General features: G+C 45.0%; 1 protein-coding gene and 1 pseudogene across 5 annotated transcripts in view; both read left to right on the forward strand.

Moving 5' to 3' along the window:
- Positions 1-25469, forward strand: part of LOC126248622 (protein O-linked-mannose beta-1,2-N-acetylglucosaminyltransferase 1-like) — a 2277756-nt gene that overhangs the window by 1659178 nt on the left and 593109 nt on the right. The gene's annotated exons all lie outside the window — the stretch shown is intronic.
- LOC126250253 (5S ribosomal RNA) lies at positions 19968-20085 on the forward strand (annotated as a pseudogene).

Consider the following 25469-nt stretch of genomic DNA (forward strand, 5'->3'; position numbering starts at 1 on the left):
GCTCCAAAAGCACATATCGTTGACTTTTCGTTGAATGCATCACACGCTGACATTTGTTGATGGCCCAGCACTGAAGTCTGCAGCAATTTTCGGAAGGGCCGCTCTATTGTCACGTTGAACGGTTCTCTTCAGTCGCCGTTAGTCCCGTTCTTGCAGGATCTTTTTCCGGCCGTGGCAATGTCGGAGATTCGATGTTTTACCGGATTCCTGATATTCACGGTACACTCGTGAAATGCGCCCGGGAAAACCCCCACTTCCTCGCTACCTCGGAGATGCTATGTCCCATCGCACGTGCGCAGCTGCGTGGGGCAGCCCCTCGGTCTAAGGTGCCTTGCCACGGTCCGCGCGGCTCCCCCAGGCGGAAGTTCGAATCCTTACTTGGGCATGCGGCTCCCCCAGGCGGAAGTTCGAGTCCTTACTTGGGCATGGGTGTGTGTGTTGTCCTTAGCGTAAGTTAGTTTAAGTTAGATTAAGTAGTGTGTAAGCCTAGGGACTGATGACCTCAGCAGTTTGGTCCCATAGGAACTTACCACATATTCCCAATTTCAGCTGGTGCGCCAACTATAACAACACATTCAAACTCGCTTAAATATTGATAACCTGCCATTTTAACAGCAGTAACCAATCTAACAGCTGCTTATATAGGCATTGTCGACCGCAGCGCCGTATTTTGTCTGTTTACAAATCTCTGTATTTAAATACGAATGACTATATCAGTTTCTTTGGCGCTTCAGTGTAATAGTCACCTATATCTACACAAGTTTAATTCAGAACACTTTGGAGAGAATATTGAACCGTGAGAAGTAGGTTTCGGCAGCAAATGTGGGAGATGGGCGATTGGGGGGGGGGGGGGGGGTTCAGAATTCGGCGAACCTTACCACATGGCTAGCTCTGCTGCTCTCCCATAGTATCGCGAAACACTTGCGGCCGCCAAACGACCGAAACGGCGATAGAATCCGAGCATCTATTAATCTGTGCCCAAAGTCACAGTCGTGCGGTCTAGGCGCCTTGCCACGGTCCGCGCGGTTACCCCTGTCGGAGTTTCGAGTCCTCCCTCGGGCGTGGGTGTGTGTGTTGTCCTTAGCGTAAGTTAGTTTAAGTTAGATCAAGTAGTGTGTAAGCCTAGAGACCGATGACCTTTGCAGTTTGGTCTCATAAGTACTTACCACAAATTTCCAAATTTTTCCCGAAGTCACGAACCTTTAAATCTTTACTGTCTCGTGGCGGAGCGTACCTATGGACAATAGGTGGACGCAGACGAGACGGCATCTTATGCATCTTCCAAGAAGACTTTCCAGAAGCAGATGGGGTGTTTTGTTAGCTGGTCGGCACCCCGCACTAGTGTGACTACGGCTGAAAAAATAGTTCCGGTGCCGACTTGCTGCGTAGCTATGCGGCTAGCTGTCTACATCTGCATCTACATCTACATCTACATCTACATCTACATGGTTACTCTGCAATTCACACTTAAGTGCCTAGCAGAGGGTTCATCGAACCATTTTCATACGATTTCTCTACCATTCCACTCTCGAATGGCGCGTGGAAAAAAGGAACACCTACATCTTTCCATTCGAGCTCTGACTTCTCTTATTTTATTATGATGATCGTTTCTCCCTACGTAGGTGGGTGTCAACAAAATATTTACGCATTCGGAAGAGAAATTTGATGATTGAAATTTCGTAAATAGATCCCGCCGCAAAGAAAACCGCCTTTGTTTCAGTGGCTGCCACCCCAACTCGCGTATTATATCAGTGACACCCTCACCCTTACTGCGCGATAACACGAAACGAGCTACCCTTCTTTTTCACGTTTTCGATGTCCTCCGTCAATCCTACCTGGTAAGGATCCCATACCGCGCAGCAATATTGCAGTAGAGGACGGACAAGTGTAATGTAGGCTGTCTCTTTAGTGAGTTTGTTGCATCTTCTAAGTGTTCTGCCAACAAAGCGCAGTCTTTGTTTCGCCTCCCCACAATGTTATTTATGTGGTCTTTCCAATTTAAGTTGCTCGTAATTGTAATCCCTAGTTATTTAGACGAATTGACAGCCATTATATTTGTGCGATTTATCGTATACCGAAAATTTATCGGATTTCTTTTAGTACCCATGTGGATGACCTCGCACTTTTCTTTGTTTAGTGCTAATTGCCACTTTTCGCACCATACAGAAATTCTCTCTAGATTATTTTGTAATTATAATTGATCGTCTGATGATTTTACTAGACGGTAAATTCCAGCGTCATCTGCAAACAATCTAAGGGGGATGCTCAGATTATCACCTAGATCATTTATATAAATCAGAAACAGCAGAGGGCCTATGACACTACCTTGCGGAACGCCAGATATCACTTCTGTCCTACTCGATGATTTACCGTCTATCACTACGAACTGTGACCTCTCTGAGAGGAAATCACGAATCCGGTCACACAACTGAGACGGTATCAAAAGGCTTCTGGAAATCTAGGAATATGGAATCGATCTGAGATCCCTTGTCGACAGCCCTCATTACTTCATGGGAATAAAGAGCTAGCAGTGTTCCACAAGAACGATATTTTCTGAATCCGTGTTGGTTATGTATCAATAAGTCATTTTCTTCAAGGTGATTCATAATGTTCGAGTACAGTATATGCTCCAAAATCCTACTGCAAATCGAGGTTAGTGATATGGATCTGTAATTCAATGGGTTTCTCCTATTTCCCTTACTGAATATTGGTCTGAGCTTTAGTACTTTCCAGTCGTTCGGAATAGACCTTTCGTCAAGTGAGCGGTTGTATATGATTGCTAAGAAAGGCGCTATTGTGTCTGCATAATCTGAGAGGAACCTGATTGGTATACCATCTGGACCGGAAGAGTTATCTTTCTTAAGTGATTTGAGTTGTTTCGCAACACCTAAGATATCTGCATTTATATCACTCATGCTAACAGCTGTTCTGGTTTCGAATTCTGGAATATTTACGTCGTCTTCTTTCGTGAAGGAATTACGGAAAAGTGTATTGAGTTACTCTGCTTTAGTGGCACCATCATCGGTAACATTTCCATTGCTATCGCGCAGTGACAGTATTGACTGTTTTTTGCCTCTGGTGTACTTTACATACGACCAGAATTTCTTTGGGTTTCCTACCATAATTTGAGACAATATTTCATTGTGGAATCTATTAAAAGCATCTCGCATTTACGTCCGCACTGTCACCTGCGGGGCGATAGAACTGGCCACTTTCTTTTTGCACTAAAGGTTTCCTAATCCGGCGCAGCCTAGGGCGTTTGGACGGCTGCCTTTTCTGTATTCATGTACGCCTCAAGACGAAGAAGATGCTCGGAGTGAACTTGAATCGTTTTAACGGCCGCCGTCATATTCAACAATTTATTAATTTCTCTCAAAATGACGGCAGTCGAAATTCGTAAAATTTATTTGCAGATTTCGGTTCCTCTGTTTGCAGGGAATTGTTATTACAAGGTTTCTTTCATTTCTGTAATTATTTACATCTACATCATACTCCGCAAACCACCTAATGGTGTGTGGCTAATCCTTTAATTCGCAGCTGAATCTTTAGATACTTCGAAATATAATTGAAATGCAGATTATGAACAGAGGAGAGGTTTGTTCGTCATCGAAAAGTCCCGAATCTGTCACCTAATTTCTTATTCTTCAATTGCTTCTCGACTGGTCCTTTGTTTCCGGTCCTGCGCGGCTGCCCACGCGCTCATTGGAAGGACCTCACGGGCGCTCAACGCCGCTGTTATCAGCGCCACGCGCTCATCACTTCACGTGGCGTTCTTGGGAGGGTTCGTAACTCTATTTGCTATAACTTGACGACGGGTACGTCTGCCCTCACGTTTCCATGCGGTCCAGCATCGGGCCACTGTAACACTGCCCCCCCCCCCCCCCCCACCCACCGGCCGCGGTGGTGTAGCGGTTCTAGGCGCTCAGTCCGGAACCGCGCGACTGCTACGGTCGCAGGTTCGAATCCTGCCTCGGGCATGGATGTGTGTGATGTCCTTAGGTTAGTTAGGTTTAAGTAGTTCTAAGTTCTAGGGGACTGATGACCAGAGATGTTAAGTCCCATAGTGCTCACAGCCATTTGAACCTCCCCCCAAATCTGTATGTTGCACGATTCGACCAGCCGAACAAATGGAGACTCTCAATGACGCCCTTTATACACTCTGCCTCAAACGATTACACGGTGTCTCTGTGTTCTTCACAGTGATTACTCAACTCTAGGCGTTTCAGTCCGGAACCGCGCTGCTGCTACGGTCGCAGATTCGAATCCTGCCTCGGGCATGGATGTGTGTGATGTCCGTAGGTTAGTTAGGTTTAGGTAGTTCTAAATCTAGGGCACTGATGACCTCAGATGATAAGTCCCATAGTGCTTAGAGCCATTTTTAGTCAATTTACCTTACCAGGCCCGGTAACAACACTAAACAGGTGGCTTTTCTGCATGTCACAGAGAACTGCAACTCCAACCATTTACATATCAACCGATGGTCTGTATGTGTACATAATTACGTTCACATCCGGTCATGTTTTCTAGATGCTTCACTTTTTTATCAGGTAGTGTATCTCTACACTAGTATCGAAAGGTTAAGCGTAACTGAAATGACAGTACATTTCAAGCACAAGATACTGCATTGGTTCTCGCAAGGGTATATCAGATTTCCCGTTAGCTGTTTCACTATCGTTCCACAATTTATCTCCTAGAATCTCTGTTTCCTTAATTGTGTAGTTAGACGTCTTGAAATGCTGATAGGAACTGATTTTATAGTGTGCAAACGCAGGAGGAATTATCCCCTTTGTAAAAACAGCTGTAAGTTGTATAGTTTATGGCTAACAAGCTTCAGACTGCCGCTTTGGATTGCAGTGGCGACGGGGCTTCAGCCAGCAGTTTCGTACACACCAGAAGATGAATGGCAGACAGTGGTGTGATGGCGGCTCTCTAGATGGGTGCTAACTGCACGAATTCCTTTTAACGCCTTAACCACAGATATCAAGTGTTGACATCCGCTGTGTTGTGTCGATTCCCTAAGGTCTCGACACAATGAGTGGCTAGGTGCACGCGAAACTAACGCAGACGGGCGTAAATTCTGAAACAGGAGACTGGATGAAAAACTATAAAGAAAAGAAGAGAGATTGTCATCTACTTAACTTTTAATAATGTTCTTCTTGTTGAAATACATCTCTTGCATAGTAGTAAGCAATTAGCAATGATACACATGGCGCCTTGCTAGGTAGTAGCGATGGACTAGCTGAAGGCTATTTAATATGTCTCTCGGCAAATGAGAGGAAGACGTGATACGTGTGGTCGCAAGCTATGTCGTCCGTACAACTGGGGCGAGGTCAAGTCCGTGTCTTGTCACCTGCCCTGTGGTGGCGCTACGTTTGCGAATACACAGTGGCGACACGCGGGTCCGACATGTACTACAGGACCGCGGCCGATTTAAGTTACCACCTAGCAAGTGTGGTGTCTAGCGGTGACACCACATTCCTCCCCCGCAAATCGGCGAACGGTCGTGAGATAAGGCTTCCGCCCGCCGTGGGGAGGACCCCATGTTGACGTATGCGATGAGGTGGGGAGCCGAACAACAGGCGAGGCTGTGCCACCCGCACCCGGCCATTCGGTCCGAGGGGAGCTAGGAAACGCCTGCAAACCTAGTCCAGGGTGCACGTCAACATGAGGTGTTTGCGCACGGAATGATATAGAAGGGTCGACCTCCATGTGGTCGGAGCACCCGACGGGCGAAGACGACATCTGGTCCGGAGCGGGCAAGAAGTCCATGGCGGAGGACGGCTGGTCACGGGAAGCAAGCGGCGGCGCGTGACCCAGGGAGGCGCGAGGCGGCTGCAGCGAAGCGTCCGCTGCTGGCGGCGCCGGCGGCGGCTGCGGCGGCGCGACGCCATGAGGCAAAATGGAAGGCATCGTCGGTAACACCTGGGGATGAGGCGAGCCAGTAGATGGGTCCCCAGGGCGCTGACCTGACGGCTCCGTCGCTGAAAGCAGACGGGGAGCGGCAGAACCCAGGCGACGACAGAGGCGCAGCTGATTGAGATGCCGACGCACCTCACCAGAGGCCCCCAAAACCAAATACATCGCGCGGCCGAGGCAGCGAAGAATGCGCCCTGCGAGCCAACGCTGTGAACCGCGATAGTTGCGATAATAGACAACGTCGCCAGGAGCAAAAGCAGGAGTCTGCCGCTGCACAGGAACCTGATGTGGCGGATGCAGCAAAGACATCAGAGTTCGATGAGGACGACCATGGAGCAATTCAGCCGGCGAGCGACCATCGCGGGGCTGAGAGCGATATGAGGACAAAAAGAGCAACAAAGCGTCCTCCCGAGAATGCGACTCTTTCAACTTCAACATCTGTGACTTGAAAGTCCGGACCAATCGTTCAGCGGCACCGTTTGACTGAGGCGAAAACGGCGCGGATGTCAGATGTTGAATACCATTGGCCGTGCAGAATGACTGAAATTCTGCGGACATGAATTGTGGGCCATTGTCGGAAACAATAGTCTGCGGAAGACCTTCAAGGCAAAAGATAGCAGACAAGGCTTGGATTGTGGCAGAAGACGTCGTGGAAGACATCCGGACAACAAAAGGAAAATTACTGAAAGCATCGACCACAACCAACCATCGAGCATTCCAGAATGGACCAGCAAAATCGATGTGCAAGCGTTGCCAAGGGGAAGTGGCTTTCGGCCATGCAAAGAATTTCCGCGGCGGTGCGGATTGTTGTTCGGCACACGCCACGCAAGAGGAGCACATATTTGTAATCGCAGCATCGATTCCGAACCAAGTACAGTGCTGTCGAGCAAGTTGTTTCGTTCGCACTATACCCCAATGTCCTTGGTGAAGAAGCTTGAAGACAGAGGACTGTAACGAACGTGGGACCACGACTCGGGATTGATCATTATCGGAACGCAACAACAAAACACCACGTCGGACAAAAAGTCTCTCCTTGTGGGCAAAAAATCGGCGAACCAAAGGATCCTCGATCCGTGACATTGACAAGGGCCATTGCGTAGCAACAAAACGCAAAACAGTAGCAAGGACAGGGTCAGCAGCTGTGGCAGTAGCTACACGACGAAAATCAATCGGAAACGATGCGACCACGTCATCGGCTTCCGAATCAATGAACATGCAAGCAAGTTCGGAAGAATCGAATGCGTTATCCTCAGCCAGGCAAACGGGACAACGCATCAGCGTTGCCGTGCTTAGCAGTGGACCGATACAAGATATCGTAGCGGTACTGCGAGAGAAAAAGTGACCAGCGAATGAATTTCTGCGCTGGACGTGGAGGTACAGGCTTGTTCGGACGAAAAAGCGATGTCAAAGGTTTGTGGTCCGTGATGATTGTAAAGTGACGACCATACAAGAAGTCATGGAACTTGGTAACACCAAACACTAGAGCTAAAGCTTCTTTCTCTATTTGTGAATAATTTCTTTGCGCAGATGAGAGCAATTTTGACGCAAAGGCAATAGGGCGATCATGCGAGCCATCCTTGTGCGCAAGCACAGCACCGATCCCGAAATCCGATGCATCTACCATCAACAAAAGGGGTTTTCGGGGATCGAATGGCGTAAGGCAAGTATTTGAAAGTAACGCCGATTTCAACTGGCGAAAGGCGCGTTCGCATTCCGTCGTCCAGACGAACGGAACACCTTTACGGCGTAAGCGATGAAGCGGAGCTGAAATGGAAGAAGCATTGCGCACAAATCGATGATAATAATTTACCTTACCCAGCACACTCTGTAGCTGTTTTAAGTTCTGCGGTGACGGCAAGTCCTGAATGGCACGAAGGTGCTCTGGACTCGGATGTATACCTTGGGCGTTAAGGACATGGCCCAGGTACGGTAAGTCACGAGCAAAAAACACACATTTGTCCTTCCTCAAGCGAAGACCATTCTGACGCAAGACCTGAAATAAGGTCCGGAGATTCTGCAAATGTTCGGCTTCTGTCTTTCCTGAGATCACAATATCGTCCAGATAGTTCGCAGCAGTAGGGACCGACGCACAAATAGTTTGTAAATATTGCTGAAATAAAGCAGGGGCGGATGCACACCCGAATGGCAGTCTTTTGAAGCGATACAAGCCAAGATGCGTGTTTACCACTAAGACGCGCTGGGATTCTTCGTCCACAGGTATTTGCAAGTACGCATCTGCTAGGTCCAATTTTGAAAAATATTTTCCCGGGCACAGTTTGTCAAAAAGATCGTCCGGGCGGGGCAAAGGAAAAGTAGCAGTCACAAGTTGTGGATTCACAGTTGCCTTGAAGTCCACGCAAAGTCTCAATTTTCCGGAAGGTTTTGGCAAAATGACTAAGGGTGAGGCCCAGAGAGAAGCCTGCACACGTTCAATGACACCTTGAGATTCTAATTCGGCTAATGTTTTTGCGACCTCATCACGCAAAGCGTGGGGAACATTGCGCGCTCTGAAAAAGTTCGGTTGCGCGTTATCTTTCAGTTCCAAATGCGCTTCATAGTTCTTAGCGCAACCAAGGCCCGGTGCAAAAATGTCTGCAAATTCTTCACAAAGACTAGAAACACTGGCGGAAGGCACAGTCTGATTCACTGATAGGACCTGATTTACAATAGACATATTAAACAATTGAAACAAATCTAAACCAAACAAGTTCACTGCACTAGAGGAACGAAGAACATAAAATGACACAAGTTTTGTCTGTCCCTTGTATGTTGCAAGAAGGCTGCACTGTCCGAACACAGGTATATGCTGTCCTGAGTAACTAGTTAACGTAACATTTGCGGCACGCAATGGCGGTTTGCCCAGTTGTTTGTACGTGTCGTGATTGAGCAATGAAACAGCAGCTCCGGTATCGAGCTGGAATGGTATCACTTTTCCTGCAAAGTCTAAGTCCACAAAAAGTTTATTGTCTTGTTGACGACAAGAGCGACTGTCTCGTGCAATTTGAACTGATACAGGTCCAGAAGCACTTGCAACTTTACGGGATTTCCGGCGACGTCGACGCACACTTTGGGTGGGACGAACACAGTCACTGTTAGCTAAAGTGTCACTGGACGGGTGGGAATGAACTACATGAATGTCCATGGGCGAAGGTCCACGAGCCTGATTGTCCTGGGTTCGATTCCGGCGCGAAGCAAAAGGCCTGGAATTATTGCGAGTGTCTGATCTAAGCTTTTTCTGGCAAACACTTTGTACATGTCCTTTCTTGTGACAGTAAAAGCAAATAGCTTGGCGTGACGGGCAATTTTCACGCGAATGTCTAGTTGCACACCGCGGGCAAGATTTCACTGCATTTGCTTGCTTACGCGGCGCACGTGGTTGCAAGCGAGGCGGCCGCTGCGAAGTCGGGCGCGAGGGCCGCTTAGCGTCCCGTGCAGCGGGCCCGGCGGGCCGATTAATGTGACACACTGCTGGCGAAGTTTCAAATGATTCCTGAGCAAAGTCAAGTGTGTCTTGCCTGTCCAATATGTCTATCACTTGTTGCAGGGAGGGATTAACGAGTTTCAAAATCTGTTCCCGTATGCGAACATCAGAAACGTTCTGTGCAAATGCATCACGCACCATAGTATCTGAATATGGGAGGCCACATTCACAGGCAAACGCGCAGTCTCTAGTAAGGCCTTGCAAAGTTGCAACCCACTCCCTATTAGTCTGACCGGCCGTACGTTTTGTACGAAAAAACGTATACCGTTTGGCAACTACATTTACTGTTTCTTTGAAATAGGCATCTAAAGCCGACAAAATTTCCTCGTAGGTCAGAGTTGCTACGTCGCGTCGGGGAAACAATTTCACTATCACACGGTAGGTAGACACACCTACACAAGAAAGCAAAAACGGCTGCCGCTCTTTACCTTGAATTCCATAAGCTGTGAGGTGGAACCGGAACTGATCGGCCCACTCAGTCCAGCTTTCGGTTGTGGCTTCAAAGGGCCGAAATGGCGGTGCGACAGCGTTGTGTGGCTGCGGTAGCGATGAAGCGGCGGGTGCCGCATCGGTTTGCAGCGCACGTTGACCCTGGACGAGCTGTCCAAGGGCTTCCAATAACGCCTGCGTCTGCTGATTCTGCAAGCGAAAAAATTCGGACAGTACATCTGGAGAATGCGGCGAAGCCATGACACAAACAAATTAGAGCAAGTATAACACAAAGACTGCAACGTGGGCGCGGCACCACTCCTCGGCGCCAAAATATTGTTGTGTCGATTCCCTAAGGTCTCGACACAATGAGTGGCTAGGTGCACGCGAAACTAACGCAGACGGGCGTAAATTCTGAAACAGGAGACTGGATGAAAAACTATAAAGAAAGGAAGAGAGATTGTCATCTACTTAACTTTTAATAATGTTCTTCTTGTTGAAATACATCTCTTGCATAGTAGTAAGCAATTAGCAATGATACACATGGCGCCTTGCTAGGTAGTAGCGATGGACTAGCTGAAGGCTATTTAATATGTCTCTCGGCAAATGAGAGGAAGACGTGATACGTGTGGTCGCAAGCTATGTCGTCCGTACAACTGGGGCGAGGTCAAGTCCGTGTCTTGTCACCTGCCCTGTGGTGGCGCTACGTTTGCGAATACACAGTGGCGACACGCGGGTCCGACATGTACTACAGGACCGCGGCCGATTTAAGTTACCACCTAGCAAGTGTGGTGTCTAGCGGTGACACCACACGCTGAAAGTACTTCGGCCTTTGGTACTGGGGCCGATCTTCCTTGAAGATCTGGAAATAAGCAGAGACACATATACGTGGGAAAAAAACGGAAAATATTTATCACAACAGCATTTTATTGTACTTTTGTTTGATAGCTTACTCAGTGGCTCAGCCTGTAGCTCATTGGGAGCCCCAACATCAGGAGATGAACGGAGTTCCTGTTGTCGAATTCGGTGTGTACTCTTTACATTTGCAACGCTCTCTCGTCCGAAATAGTGATCGCGCTCTGCCAGTGGCAATCCAGTGCAATGGATACAGCTGGCTCCACGTCGGCCCTCTAGAAAGTAATAAGACCACGCACCGATGCCACATATAATTAATACCAGAACAACACATCAAAATCTGAGCGGAACCAAATTATTACTTTATGCTATTTTTCTCTTCAAAGAGCTCATTGTAACACTTTCAAAACTCATGCAGTGATGCCGAAAGAGGTAAGCGGATTAACAGCAATAAACAGGCTTCAAACGAGTGCGTCTGACAGTTTCTCGAGAGTATTAGGGACACGAACATTGCCGAGTACCCCGTCAGACACTGTGCTTGACTAAAAAGTTAAATGTCTATTTGACACTACAATAGTGAATCCCTAGTCACAGTACATAAATTTTTCATAACAAAAGGAAAGAAAAGAAAAAATAAAGAAAAAATTATGTACTGTGACTATGGCTTCATTATTGTAGTGTCAAATAAACATTTACTTTATATTATAGTCACACTCCATTACGACAATTATGTCGGAATATAGCTTCACTAAAAAGTAGCCTAAGTTGTGCAAAGAGAATTTCGACTTTTCAATCTTGCGAATACCATTGAAGACATCAGCTCCGTGGCATCCTCCGTTCCGGTGGTTCATAGATATCTCAGCACCCTCTGAGTACCGTGTAGTGTCCTTAAATCACTCGTATTCTAGGGGAGTTCCTTCCACAGACCTTCCCAGCTGGGCTTGCACCCAGTTTCTCACTAGCCGCCGGCCGGGGAGGCCGAGCGGTTCTAGGCACTACAATCTGGAACCGTGCGACCGCTACGGTCGCAGGTTCGAATCCTGCCTCGGGCATGGATGTGTGTGATGTCCTTAGGTTAGTTAGGTTTAAGTAGTTCTAAGTTCTAGGGGACTGATGACCTCAGAAGTTAAGTCCCATAGTTCTCAGAGCCATTTGAACCACTTTTTTCTCACTAGCCGCACTGCTGAAGCCACGTTCAGTTCAAAGTCTTTCTATAGGCCTCGTGATAAACAAGCTTACTGAAAATTATTACCCTTGTCTTAGCGTAATATCGGATGGACTGTTACGTATTCTTTTCCTGTGCAGACCACTGCTCATCCACAATCATTTTCGAGAGAAAATCAGGTTGGTGGCTTAAGCAGCGTCGTGACCACCTAAACAGTGTACCCGCTCTCATCTCAGTGCCGGGTGTAAGTAACACACGCGCTACTGGTCTCGTGACGTTTTAGCCACATTCATGTAGGGTTTATGAATCCTAGTAATGGACAGAGTTCACTGATCACAGATCTATTGGTTTTATGGTTCAAAATGGTTCAAATGGCTCTGAGCACTATGGGACTTAACATCTGTGGTCATCAGTCCCCTAGAACTTAGAACTACTTAAACCTAACTAACCTAAGGACATCACACACATCCATGCCCGAGGCAGGATTCGAACCTGCGACCGTAGCAGTCGCGCGGTTCCGGACTGAGCGCCTAGAACCGCTAGACCACCGCGGCCGGCCTATTGGTTTTATGTCGATACATGAGCATTCATTGGTTTCAGTTGCTGTTTTTCTTCATTTCAACTCCGCGGGGTATTTTATAGTAACTGGAGTACTTTCCACAGTAACAGTCCAGATTATTGAGTTACCTTGCGGCGTCTACCTGTACCTTCCTTGTTTTCTACCTTCGAATGGTATGTCACCGGATTTCGCCTGATAAATTTTCCATCCGTTTCGAGCGGTCTCACGCCACAGAACACCACACAAGCCCGCGACTCTGTATTCGAGGTCATGAAGTTATGGTTCAATCCGAGCGGATTGTACTGTTTCCCGGCTTCGGGTTTCGCTTTCCCTCCATGACACTACAGTCGCCACGCAAACTAAACATATACACTTAACACATAGTACGCATATCGCTGAGGAATCTTCCAATTTCCTAGGAGAACTGGCAACGTATATGAATAAAGAAATTCTTTCTGATAAAGAGGCTGAACAACCTCTTGTGCTTACAGGTAATGCTGTCACATATCTCTCTCTATCTTTCCTTCGTTTCCTTCCTCTGTTCGACAAAAGCACGTTATCACATACTGATGTGGCACAGAGTTTAGGAACATGGAGGATTCGTATCAAGAAAGCCCATCATCCTGGTTGAGTTTTCCGAAATCTCTTGAGACAATTACTGCGATTTTCCTTTCAATGCTATTTCGCCGGCCTGGGGCGGCACGACACGAGGAAACCGATGTTCCCATTCTTCAAGGAAGAGGTAATGTTTCATTTCTTGTGTCCCCGATGGTGGTCGGACGTTTAATTACAACCTTCTTTTACTCATTTATTGGAACAACACATGTGGATGAAAGTTCTGCTGGGCGTTATCTCATAAAATCCACTGTGGATCATCACTGTTAGAGCAGAATTGTCAAAGGAACACACACCGCTTTTTTTTCTTCGTGAGCGATGAGGTTGAAATTTCCCGAGCGTTTTCTGCTCAACTAAACTGTTCCCTTTCATTGCTTAGTTTACGGCACAAAGTGTTACACACTTCATCCGCTCAGTAACAGTCTTACGGTGCCCGCCGTGGTCGTAAAGTGATGGACGAGAGGAAAACTTCATTCGCCAGTGGCTATAGCGTTAGCGTGCCTTTTTCCCAGCTTTGATTTCTGCGCTCTTCGTGTATGATAATACATACACTGCGCGAGCCGACCGCCGCATATATTCTGTTTCCTCGCTTGGTGCTGACATCGCGTTATGCTATTTCGCCGGCCTGGGGCGGCACGACACGAGGAAACCGATGTTCCCATTCTTCAAGGAACGAACTACGCTATACTTATCATTTTTTTAATAAAAAAAGGAAATGAAATGGCAGAGACGACAGTAGGTCGACGTTTCTGAATTGCCGTAAAAAATGGTTCAAATGGTTCTGAGCACTATGGGACTCAACTGCTGAGGTCATAAGTCCCCTAGAACTTAGAACTACTTAAACCTAACTAACCTAAGGACAACACAAACATCCATGCCCGAGGCAGGATTCGAACCTGCGACCGTAGCGGTCGCGCGGTTCCAGACTGTAGCGCCAGAACCGCTCGGCCACCAGCGGCCGGCCTGAATTGCCGTAATTCCAGGATGATGTATGTATTATGTTGCAGAAAGCGTGACATGCGAATGGATGTCAGGACCGCTGCGCTTGGCTTTCATTTGTTTGTTACTTGTGGATATCATGCGAGTATGCCAATATCCTGTTGTGAATTAGCCGAACATCTGCGAGAAACACAGAGGATCGAAGCAGAGGTCGTTCTCCGTGTTTTATGTAAGAATATACATCCACCAATCTCTTAGAGATACTAATATCGTAATGAAATTAATGTGAAAGTTTTTCACTGCTGTCAGTAAATAGGTCGAAACGCCTACTCGGATTCGGGAACAATTCGAAATAGACATACATACACTGATGAGAGAAAACATTATGACCACCCGCTGAATAGCTTTTTTGTCTATTTTTGGAACAAAATACATGACTGATTCTGCGTATCAGCGATCCGACAGTTGTTGGTAGGTTTGCGGCATTAGGCGTCTACTCACAGGCCATGTAATTCGCCTAAATAACGGGCCGCTAATTTGCGTACGCGGTGATAGAGCCCGATAGCGACCAAGGTGAGATCCATAGGATTTACATCAGATGAATTTGGTCGCCGACACATCAACGTGAGTTCGCTATAAGTTTTCTCAAACTACTGTAGCAAGTTCTCGCTCGGAGACACGGACAAATTTACTGCTGAAAGATGACATCGCCGTCGGAGAAGACGTCGAGCATGAAGGGATGCAGGTGGTTCGCAACTGCCAGCGTGTCTTCAATTACTACCACAGGTCCGATGGAGGCGCAGGAGAATGTCTCCCATAGCATAATACTGCTTCCACCAGCCTGCGTCCGTGGCGCGCTGCACGTTTCGAGCGGCCGTTTACCTCCATGACGGCGTTAGTGGAGACGACCATAGACCTAGTGTAGCAAAAATGTGATTCACCCAAAGAGCCGACACGTTTCCATTGATCGACGTTCGAATCCCGATGGCCTGTGCCCACTACAATTGTAATTGACGATGTCGGTTGGTCAACATGAGAACACGAGGGTGTGGTCTGCTGCGGAGCTCCATGTTCAACAATGTACCGAGAACAGTGTGCTCCGAAACTCTTGTGCATGAACCAGCATTGTTCTCTTTCTGGAGAGATGCCACAGATCACTATCTATTCTACTTTACAGAGCATCACTATGTATCCTACTTTACAGAGCAAACAAGCCTCCGAACCCCACGTTCTGTGAAGAGCCATGGACGTCCAATCATCAAGCGCGTGCTCACGACAGCAGCGCGTGAACATTCGACTACCTTCGCCGTTTTCGAGACACACGTTCACAGGCTCTGCGTAACAATAATCTGCCCTCTGTCAAAGTCGCTTATCTCAATGGCTTGCCTCATTGCAGTCGATATCTTCGCTAGGGTGATCCCCCGTCTGTGTCTGCCTCTGATTACATACTTTTGTTACCGCGTTACATGCTCGTAACGCAACCAGGCGGCATCCAACGTCGCAGTGGGCAGTGCTGATAATGCTGTTATTGGTCACGGTATATTTGTAATCATATTCGTTTCGTTATTACATTTTAAAAACAGTTTTTACCTTAGATTTTATTGGTATACTTAGCTTCCAATGACAATAAAATACCGGAAGCATAAGTGAATCTTAAAATCGCAAAATCAAATATTATACCGTCATTTTTCACTCCACTCCCGACGCTTCCATCTCAATACTTGCTCCCCTCTCTCAATAAATCACAAATACAAATGAATGGACGTTTAAATATTAAATATCAGATTTAAAAATATCCTTGTTACGTCACCAACAAAAAATACATCACGTGTTCTTTCATATTTTGGTTTTCCATTATTTTCCAAAATCGCTTAAGGCTAACTTTTTGTGGGGGGAAGGATTAAGCTGTAAATGCTGCAGACGAATTCATGCGCCCACCCTTGTTCAAACTCCAACGCATTCGGCGTTGACAGGATGTTGAGCCGATTCAAGCTGCATCTTATTCATGAATTATACCAACGTATTACTGTGTAACGAGGGGTGTATACGAAACAAATTAAAGGCACTGAAATGAAAATAATGTGCGTCCATCACTCCGTACCCCTAGAGGCTCTATTCCAACATACCCCGTGGCAGAACGACTGCTAGTAGTATTTAAAAATCTTAGGTGGAAATACCAGCTACAGTGGACACACGGATAGCCTCATGGTTAAGGTGACTGCACGGGATAAGCAGGAAATCTTGGTACGTGTCCCACTCTGGCACAAAATTTGCAGTTTCTATGGTATAAAAAAGTGCCATACACCTACAGGACGTATTACTGGCCTCAAACAGAAGAAAAGTTCCCATAACTGTATGTCCAAAAAAGGATACTTGTTGACATTGCCTACTTTACTCAAGACGAGTAATCTGAAGTTTTTAGTGGTGTAACTGCCTTACTGTAAATTACCACAGTACGCTCGTGTGGGCAAAACCAAATCCTCCAGCAACCATTCAGTATCAATGTATGGGTAGGAATTCTCGGTGACGGACACACAAGGTCTTGCAGTTTCCTGAAAACTTTTTTGAGCAACTAGTGAAAATACTGTATTTTAGACCTTGCAGCTATAAACAGGCCTGACAGTATCATTAGTGTCATTAGAGACACAGGGATTGGTTATTGTGATGCCATCAGTTATTAAAGTTAATAGATCCGTCAGAAAGACTAGGAGAATATTTATGCAGGAAACAACAGATAAGCAGTTTTTAGCATCGTACTGAGACAGTGAATGGGCATCTTATAATTCCAATATGATGGACGTAGAGGAGTTATGGGCAAAGTTTAAACTGATAGTAAATCATGAAGAAGTATGTGCCGAATACGTAGATTAAGAACAGAAAATGCTTCCCACGCCCGGGTTCCCGGGTTCGATTCCCGACGGGGTCAGGGATTTTCTCTGCCTCGTGATGACTGGGTGTTGTGTGTTGTCCTTAGGTTAGTTCGGTTTAAGTATTTCTAAGTTCTAGGGGACGGATGACCATAGATGTTAAGTCCCTTAGTGCTCAGAGCCATTTGAACCATTTGAAGAACAGAAATGACCCACCGTAGTTTGATAACTAAATTGGGATAATGCTGAGGAATCAGAGGTTATTGCACTCTCGATTCAAAAAAGAACGTGTAAATGACAGGCAAAAATAAGTATAAATTCTGTAATTAATGCGATGTGCGAAGTATACAAATACTTCCACTGTCATACCTTAGCGAAAGAACTTACCGAGGACCCGAGTAAGTTCTGGTCTTACCTAAAATGGCTAAACGGGTCGAAGGCTTCTATCTAGCCACTAGTTGACCAGTACTGAGTGGCAACAGGAGACAGCAAAAGGACAGCTGTAATTTTAAATTACACGTTTAAGTACTCATTTGCGCAGGAAGATCGTACAGACATACCATTGTTTGACCGACACTCAGACTCCCGTCTGGAGGACATGGAAATAACAGGCGTATTGAGGCAACTAAGTCCGCAGCTCGTGGTTCGATTCCCGGCGGGGTCAGGGATTTTCTCTGCCTCGTAATGACTGGGTGTTGTGTGACGTCCTTAGGTTAGTTAGGTTTAAGTAGTTCTAAGTTCTAGGGGACTGATGACCATAGATGTTAAGTCCCATAGTGCTCAGAGCCATTTGAACCATTTGAGGCAACTAAAAGAGATAAAAACAAATAAATCTCCAGGTACGGATGGAAACCCAATTCGGTTTTACAGAGAGTGGTCTACGGCATTGGTCTCTTACTTAGCTTGCATTTGTCGCGAATCTTTCACCCAGAGCAATGTCCCGAACTACTTGAAAGAAGAGCAGTTGATTCCTTTATATACAAAAGATAAAAGTAGGGGCACAAGAAATTATAGATCACTATCCTTAATATCTGTTCACTGCAGAATTCTTAAACATGTTCTGAGTCTGAATACAACAAATTTCTTTGTGCCAGGAAAGCTTTTGCCCATTAATCAGTGTGGATTTAGAAAGCATCGCTCGAACGCAACTCAAGTTTTCCAGTTTCTCACATACTATCCTGCGAACGATGGATGAAGGGCAGCTGGCAGATTCCATATTCCTAGATTTCTGGAAAGTATTCGACAGGGTGCCCCACCGCAAACTGTTAAGAGAGGTCCGAGCATAACGAAAAGATTTCCAGATTTGTGAGTGGCTCAAAGATTTCTTAAGTAATAGAATCCAGTACGCTGTCCTCGATGGCAAGTGTTCATCGGAGACCAGCGCACCATCAGAAGTGCCCCAGGGAAGAGTAATAGCACCACTCTTGTTCTCTGTACACATAAATAGCATGACGAGTAGAGTTAGCAGCAATCTGCGACTTTTTTCTGACGACGCTACAGTGTCTGTCGTTGAGTGGTTGTAGAATGTGGCAGAATGACACTGACATTGTTTTTATTTTGTGTGACAGATGTCAGCTTGCTCTAAATGTAGATAAATGTAAGTTAATGCAGATGAAAAGGGAAAAACAATCGTGCAATGTTCGAATACAGATTAGTGGTGTGATACTTGACACAATCACGCCCATTAAATATCTAGGTGTAACGTTGCAAAGCGATATGAAATGGAACGAGCATGTAAGGATTGTAGTAGGGAGGGTGAATGGTCGACTTCGGTTTATTGGGAGAATTTTAGGAAAGCGTGGTTCATCCATAAATGAGACCAGCTACACAAAATTAATGTTACTCATTCTTGATACCGTTCAAGTGCTTGGTATCCCCACCACGTCTGATTAAAATAAGACATCGAAGCAATTGAGAGGTGTGCTGCTAGATTTGCTACCGATGGATACGATCGACTCGCGAGTATTAAGGAGATCCTTCGTGAACTAAAATGGAAATGGCTCAAATGGCTCTGAGCACTATGGGACTTAACGTCTGAGGTCATCAGTTCCCTAGAACTTAGAACTACTTAAACCTAACTAACCTAAGGACATCATACACATCCATTCCCGAGGCAGGATTCGAACCTGCGACCGTAGCGGTCGCGCGGTTCCAGACTGTAGTGCCTAGAACCGCTCGGCCACCCCGGCCGGCAAAATGGAAATCCATGGAGGGAAGACGGCGGTCTTTTCGCGAAACACTATTTAGAAAATTTAGAGACTCGGCATTTGCGCCTGACTGCAGAACGATTTCACTGTCGCCACCGTACATTTCGCGTAAAGAACCGCAAAGAGAAGACAAGAGAGATTAGGGATCTTAGGGAGGCATGTAGGCAATCGTTTTTCTCTCGCTCCATTTGCTAGTGGAACATGAAAGGAAATGATTGGTAGTGGTGTAAGATATCCTGCGCCATGCACCATACTGTGGCTTGCGGAGTCTGCATGTAGATGTAAATGTCAAAACTGATTGACAGATCGCTATGAATCACCGACTTCCGCGCGCGTGAATTACCAGCACTTTTGGAGAAAGTTACATTTTCACAAAGACAAAAACTGTAGATCACACGCCGAAACACCACCCCTTTCTCTACGGATCGTGCGACAGTACCTCACCGTAACGTTTAATGGGCGTCGAGATCCGGTAGAAAGGCCTCAGTGTTGATCGGATCTGAGTCCGTTGGACTTCTGGCTATGCTCAGCTCATCGACAATTTGCAGACGTTACAGGACCGTATGACGAATGCATGTGACGCAACCCGAATAACACTAAATGTGTCTGAAAGAGTTCGTGACTCATTATGAAGAACGAATGCGTGGTGATCATATGCAGCACTACCTATAGTGTCTACTTATAGGTTAACAGACAAATGGGAACGAGAGGACAGAATGGTTCATATGTCAATAGGTATTTGTTTCCGGAGATATCATTATATGCACTTTTCTTCCAGTATTGATCAATCCACCTTTGTAAAAATATATTACGCTTGTTTTTAAACACCCTGTATTTGTTACAATCCAGGTTTAGCATATCGGAACGGTTTGCAATGATACAATTCCACGCCGTTATTGATCTTATTTTATTTAATTTATTTCACTTCATAAAGGGCAACGGCCTTGCCGCAGTGGGTACACCGGTTCCCGTGAGATCACCGAAGTTAAGCGCTGTTGGGCGTGGCTGGCACTTGGATGGGTGACCCTCCGGGCCGCCATGTGCTGTTGCCATTTTTCGGGGTGCACTCAGCTTCGTGATGCCAATTGAGGCGCTACTCGACCGAACAGTAGCGGCTTCGGTCAAGTATACCATCATAACGACCGGGAGAGCGGTGTGCTGCCCCTCGCCCCTCCTATCCGCATCCTCCTCGGAGGATGACACGGCGGTTGGGTGGTCCCGGTAGGCCACTCGTAGCCTGAAGACGGTGTGCTATTTCACTTCATAAATATGAGTGGGAGCCCTGTTATGGGGTAATTACACACATCCGTGTTATAGTTGGGTGCTGGTTCATTTCCTGTTATTAGAGTGTCAAAAATGGCTCTGAGCGCTATGGGACTTAACCTCTGAGGTTATCAGTCCCCCAGAACTTAGAACTACTTAAACCTAACTAACCTAAGGACATCACACAAATCCATGCCCGAGGCAGGATTCGAACCTGCGACCGTAGCGGTCGCGCGGTTCCAGACTGTAGCGCCTAGAACCGCTCGGCCACCTCGGCCGGCTATTAGAGAGTCGAGCCACCTCCTGCTTCCTAATGGTTAAATTAAGTTTGAAATATCTAAATACTTTAACCCAAATTCCATAAGGGGGTAATTTGTTTAGCAATATACTGTAGTCTTCATCCACAAAGGCCGTTGCTAAATTAATGAAAATACGTAATTGTAATAATTCTTCCCCTATCTCACACAATGAGGAATATGTTACCTAATCAAGTGTAGAGCTCTCCCTGAAACTATTTCGAGTCTGCCCGGATGAGTTCGGAGAAATTGGCAACACCTACATTAAGCACTGACATTTAAATTTCTTTTTAACACTGATGTACCTATGGACTTGCAGTTGTCAGCATAATAATTTTCTTCTTTCTTTTCTTCTTTCTTGTGTCTGAATACTTAACTATGCCTGAGAATCGATGGACTTGAAAATATGTGTTACATAGCTATCTCAGTTCGCTTCTAATGTCCAGTGCACAAGCTCCACCATTTTATAAGCATATGCATTCTTATAGTCCAGAGACTTAATATGGGCTCTGTTCCTGTTATATTAGCTAATCACTAGTGACGCCATCTTCTATTGTTCTCAGAAAAAAATATTTTGTGTGAAATCTATGTAACTAGTGCTGAACACCAAGTGTTGATTCTGTTTTGCACAAGAGTCAAGGGATGACCAGTGCAAATTTTGTGTCTCTGTTATATAAGTAACAGCTTATACGATTTATGTTTCTGCTACTTACATACAACATATAATGACACTGCTGTTTTGACGAGAGGCTATATCATGAACGACCCGCTGTCGTAATGGCCATGTGTGTCAGCTAAATTAATCGACAAAGAAGAATGAAAACAGTTATTACATCATTTTGGTACGCTCCATCCCTACATTATTTTTTTCAGGTAATCAATAACATTATCGTAGCACCTTTCCGTATACAATATGATATTTCACGCACAAATAATTTATAAAAAGAAATTGTGGAGTAATTCTATTAAATCATTGTCACAGGTAAAAAGGCTGAATGAACAAATACGTATGTGTTAACTAGCAAAATAAACCTCGACATATTTTTTTGTATTAAATGTGATCACATATAATTAAGACGAACCACGATAGATCAAAAATCAAAACCAGTGTAGTATGGCTAAACATGTGAACCTCTCTCTCTCTCTCTCTCTCTTACTCTCTACTCAGACACACACAGTAGCTTCTGATTACTTCCGTATTTTTTTATAAACATCTATCCATAAATAAGTATAAATTTAGCTTCCCTTATCAATATCCTCAAATTACCTTAAAGCCTCTCAGAACGCCGCGAAATTACGGGACCAGTTGTTTGCCGAAATATACGAGCAGTGCTATTCCACGAAATCCACGTAAAACTTCCGCAAACGCACCGGCGCCTCGCACTTGGAACTCGGCCACGAGCGGCGGAAGATATATGATAAGTTGTAATGACTCGTGGGACAAGAAACAGCGCCTGCTCTAAGATCGCCAACTGAAATAACCTGTTGCTCTTGGCACAGTAACTCTACCGTCTATAGCATGTAAAAACCGCTTCTAAATGTCAGATTTGTAAAGGCGAAGTACTTTATACCAAAGCTCCGAAAAAGGTGTGCAAAGACAATTATTCTGCTCCCTTTTTAACTCCTCATATACACATTCTGCTCTGCACAACTTCACAGTGAATCCGCTCCAAAGTACGAGTGTGTGGGGAAGCTGCTTCAAACTCTCAAGATGCGTTAGGTGTAGATATTCAGTTGAAAAAAAAAAAAGAAAAAAAAGAAAAGCCTCTAAGTCATATAGCATGAAATGTCTCAGGAAAGCTGTTAAGTGCCTCCTTCTTTCACACTGAGCAATATGGATCAATGGATAGGGCAGTGGACTCATTTTCGGCAAGATGGGCTTCATATTACCAACCGGTCATTTAGATTTAGGTCTTCCGCTGGTTCTTTAAATTGCTTCATACGATTACCGGGATGATTCCTTTGACGTAGCTACGGCAGATTACTTTTCCCATCCATATCTGTTGGAGCTGTTGCTGTGTGTGTATTTGTGTTGGTCTCATTGTCGAAGGAATGGTAGACTCTGAGCTTACTTCCTTACTATTTTGAGCTGGAATATAGCTTTCGTAAGTCAGACTCCATCAGGTTGGTACATTTTAAAACAGATTAAAGTCATATAAGTTATGCTCTCGTTTGAAACCGGATAACTGATTTGCCTATTTATTCACTCAAATCTGATCGCTATGGTCCCAAAACCGGATACCCGCAGAGGGTGCTGAAATACTGACGAAGGGTCCTTCTTTTTATTATGTCACGTGTATATCTGTGTTGCGTGGATGACTGTGATGAGTGCGTGTGCAAAGTGTTTGCGTTTATATGCAAAATTATGGAGATGAAAGAAAGGGAGACAGCGAAAGCTGCTACCGACGAATGGCCTATTCCTCTCCAATATTTGTTTATTTTTCTGTATAAATGTAAATCCGGCCTCTTTGGTTTCTATAGCGGGTCGAAATATTCCACATACAGTGACGGTATATGTGTAAACAGACGGTATAAAGATGTATACATATACAGTGTTTATAGCATAGATTAACTGTGATAATGGGAATTGAATATAAAAATCTCATGACGTTTTTGAATATTTCATTCGCTCCCTTTTCAGTAAGGGGACTGCTACAACTTTTTTTTTTTTTCCCCTTCTGTTTGTATCATCAGCAAAGAGGAGAAATCTGCACCTTCTGAAACTCCAGGTGTAAGATCAAGCCTTGCGGTGCACCATGTCTGATTGCTCTAAATCCTGAATGTCTATTGTTATGTGACTGAACAAGATGTTCAAATGTTCAAATATGTGTGAAATCTTATGGGACTTAACTGCTAAGGTCATCAGCCCCTAAGCTTACACACTACTTAATCTAAATTATCCTAAGAACAAACACACACACACACACACACACCCAAGCCCGAGGGAGGACTCGAACCTCCGCTGGGACCAGCCGCACGGTCCATGACTGTAGCGCCCCAGACCGCTCGGCTAATCCCGCGCGGCGACTGAACAAGAAACTGATACACGTTGCTTTCTGTCATTCTGATAAGACAAAAACCATGAACCAGCTATGTCTACTTTTCTATAATATTTTAGCTTTTGCTATGGGATACCACAGTTTACACAATCAAAAGCCTTAGCTAAGCCGCAAAATACTGGCAACGGTATTAATTTCTAATTTATTGATCCTAGCACCTCATCTTTTGAGGTAAAAATAGTGTGTTCAGTTGACAAATCTTTTTGAAACTCAAACCGTTTGCTACTAGGTGTGTTTTACGATACTAAATGTTTATAAAGTCTATTGTACATGATCATTTCGCAATTTTTTGAAAATGCTTGCAGTAACGATACTGATATGTAATTCTTTATCAATATATTGCCCCCTTTTTCGTGAAGTGCGTGACAACAGCATATGTATTCTCTCTGGGAAAGTACCACTATGAAAAATTCATTACGTAAGTACCTTAATATATTGCTATGATCAGCTTTACAAAATTTCATTATTTTACTACTGATTTCATCATAACCATTTGAACACTTACCTTTAAGAGAGTTGATAACATGGAAAACTTCTTTTGTAGCTATAGAAGGAAGTTGGATTTTAGTAAACTTGCTTTGGTTGGCTTTTCTTAGAAATTAAATTATCTATTGCTGACAGAAAAAGTTAATACAATTTACAACAATTTTGGGGCTATCTTTGATTAACTCACTATCGTGTTTCGCATAGTTCTTAATCTAATTGCTGGAGTAACTTATTTTTTATTGAAAATATAACATTTCGCTGTTTTGACGACTTAAAATTTTACAGTGCAGTTTGTAATGTAATTTAACTCTGTCATCATCCGTTTTCCTTGATGCTAAGCAGAGTTCATTAGATCTGAATGATGTTCCGATTCCAATTGTGACACGAAGTTTAAGTGCATTCATTTAACTTCCACTGTACCCTATGACTATATTACAGAATATATTATACTTTTTTTAACACCAGGAATGTAGTGCACAATTTTCCAGTCTGTATTCCGCTAATATTTTTTGAATACTCAATTCCTTTTTCGTTTATTATCTTTGTAGTTTTTCAGTGAATTTTATTAATGTAGTGTCGTATACTCTGATATTAAACCAGCCGGCCGCTGGTGGCCGAGCGGTTCTGGCGCTACAGTCTGGAACCGCGCAACCGCTACGGTCGCAGGTTCGAATCCTGCCTCGGGCATGGATGTGTGTGTTGTTCTTAGGTTAGTTAGGTTTAAGTAGTTCTAGGGGACTTATGACCTCAGCAGTTGAGTCCCATAGTGCTCAGAGCCATTTGAACCATTTGATATTAAACCTCTGCAGTTGACCATGATAGTGTGAGAGACCAATCGGAATTAGACCATGACTTTGGAGTCTCGATACGTCTGTATAAACGTTGTCAATAGCAGTGTTGCTGGTTCCGATAACTCTTGTCGCAAATTGTATGAAGAGGGTTAGAGTATAAGAAATGCCATTGTATATACACTCCTGGAAATTGAAATAAGAACACCGTGAATTCATTGTCCCAGGAAGGGGAAACTTTATTGACACATTCCTGGGGTCAGATACATCACATGATCACACTGACAGAACCACAGGCACATAGACACAGGCAACAGAGCATGCACAATGTCGGCACTAGTACAGTGTATATCCACCTTTCGCAGCAATGCAGGCTGCTATTCTCCCATGGAGACGATCGTAGAGATGCTGGATGTAGTCCTGTGGAATGGCTTGCCATGCCATTTCCACCTGGCGCCTCAGTTGGACCAGCGTTCGTGCTGGACGTGCAGACCGCGTGAGACGACGCTTCATCTAGTCCCAAACATGCTCAATGGGGGACAGA

Source organism: Schistocerca nitens, chromosome 3, assembly GCF_023898315.1.
Source record: "Schistocerca nitens isolate TAMUIC-IGC-003100 chromosome 3, iqSchNite1.1, whole genome shotgun sequence".
Classification (NCBI taxonomy): domain Eukaryota; kingdom Metazoa; phylum Arthropoda; class Insecta; order Orthoptera; family Acrididae; genus Schistocerca; species Schistocerca nitens.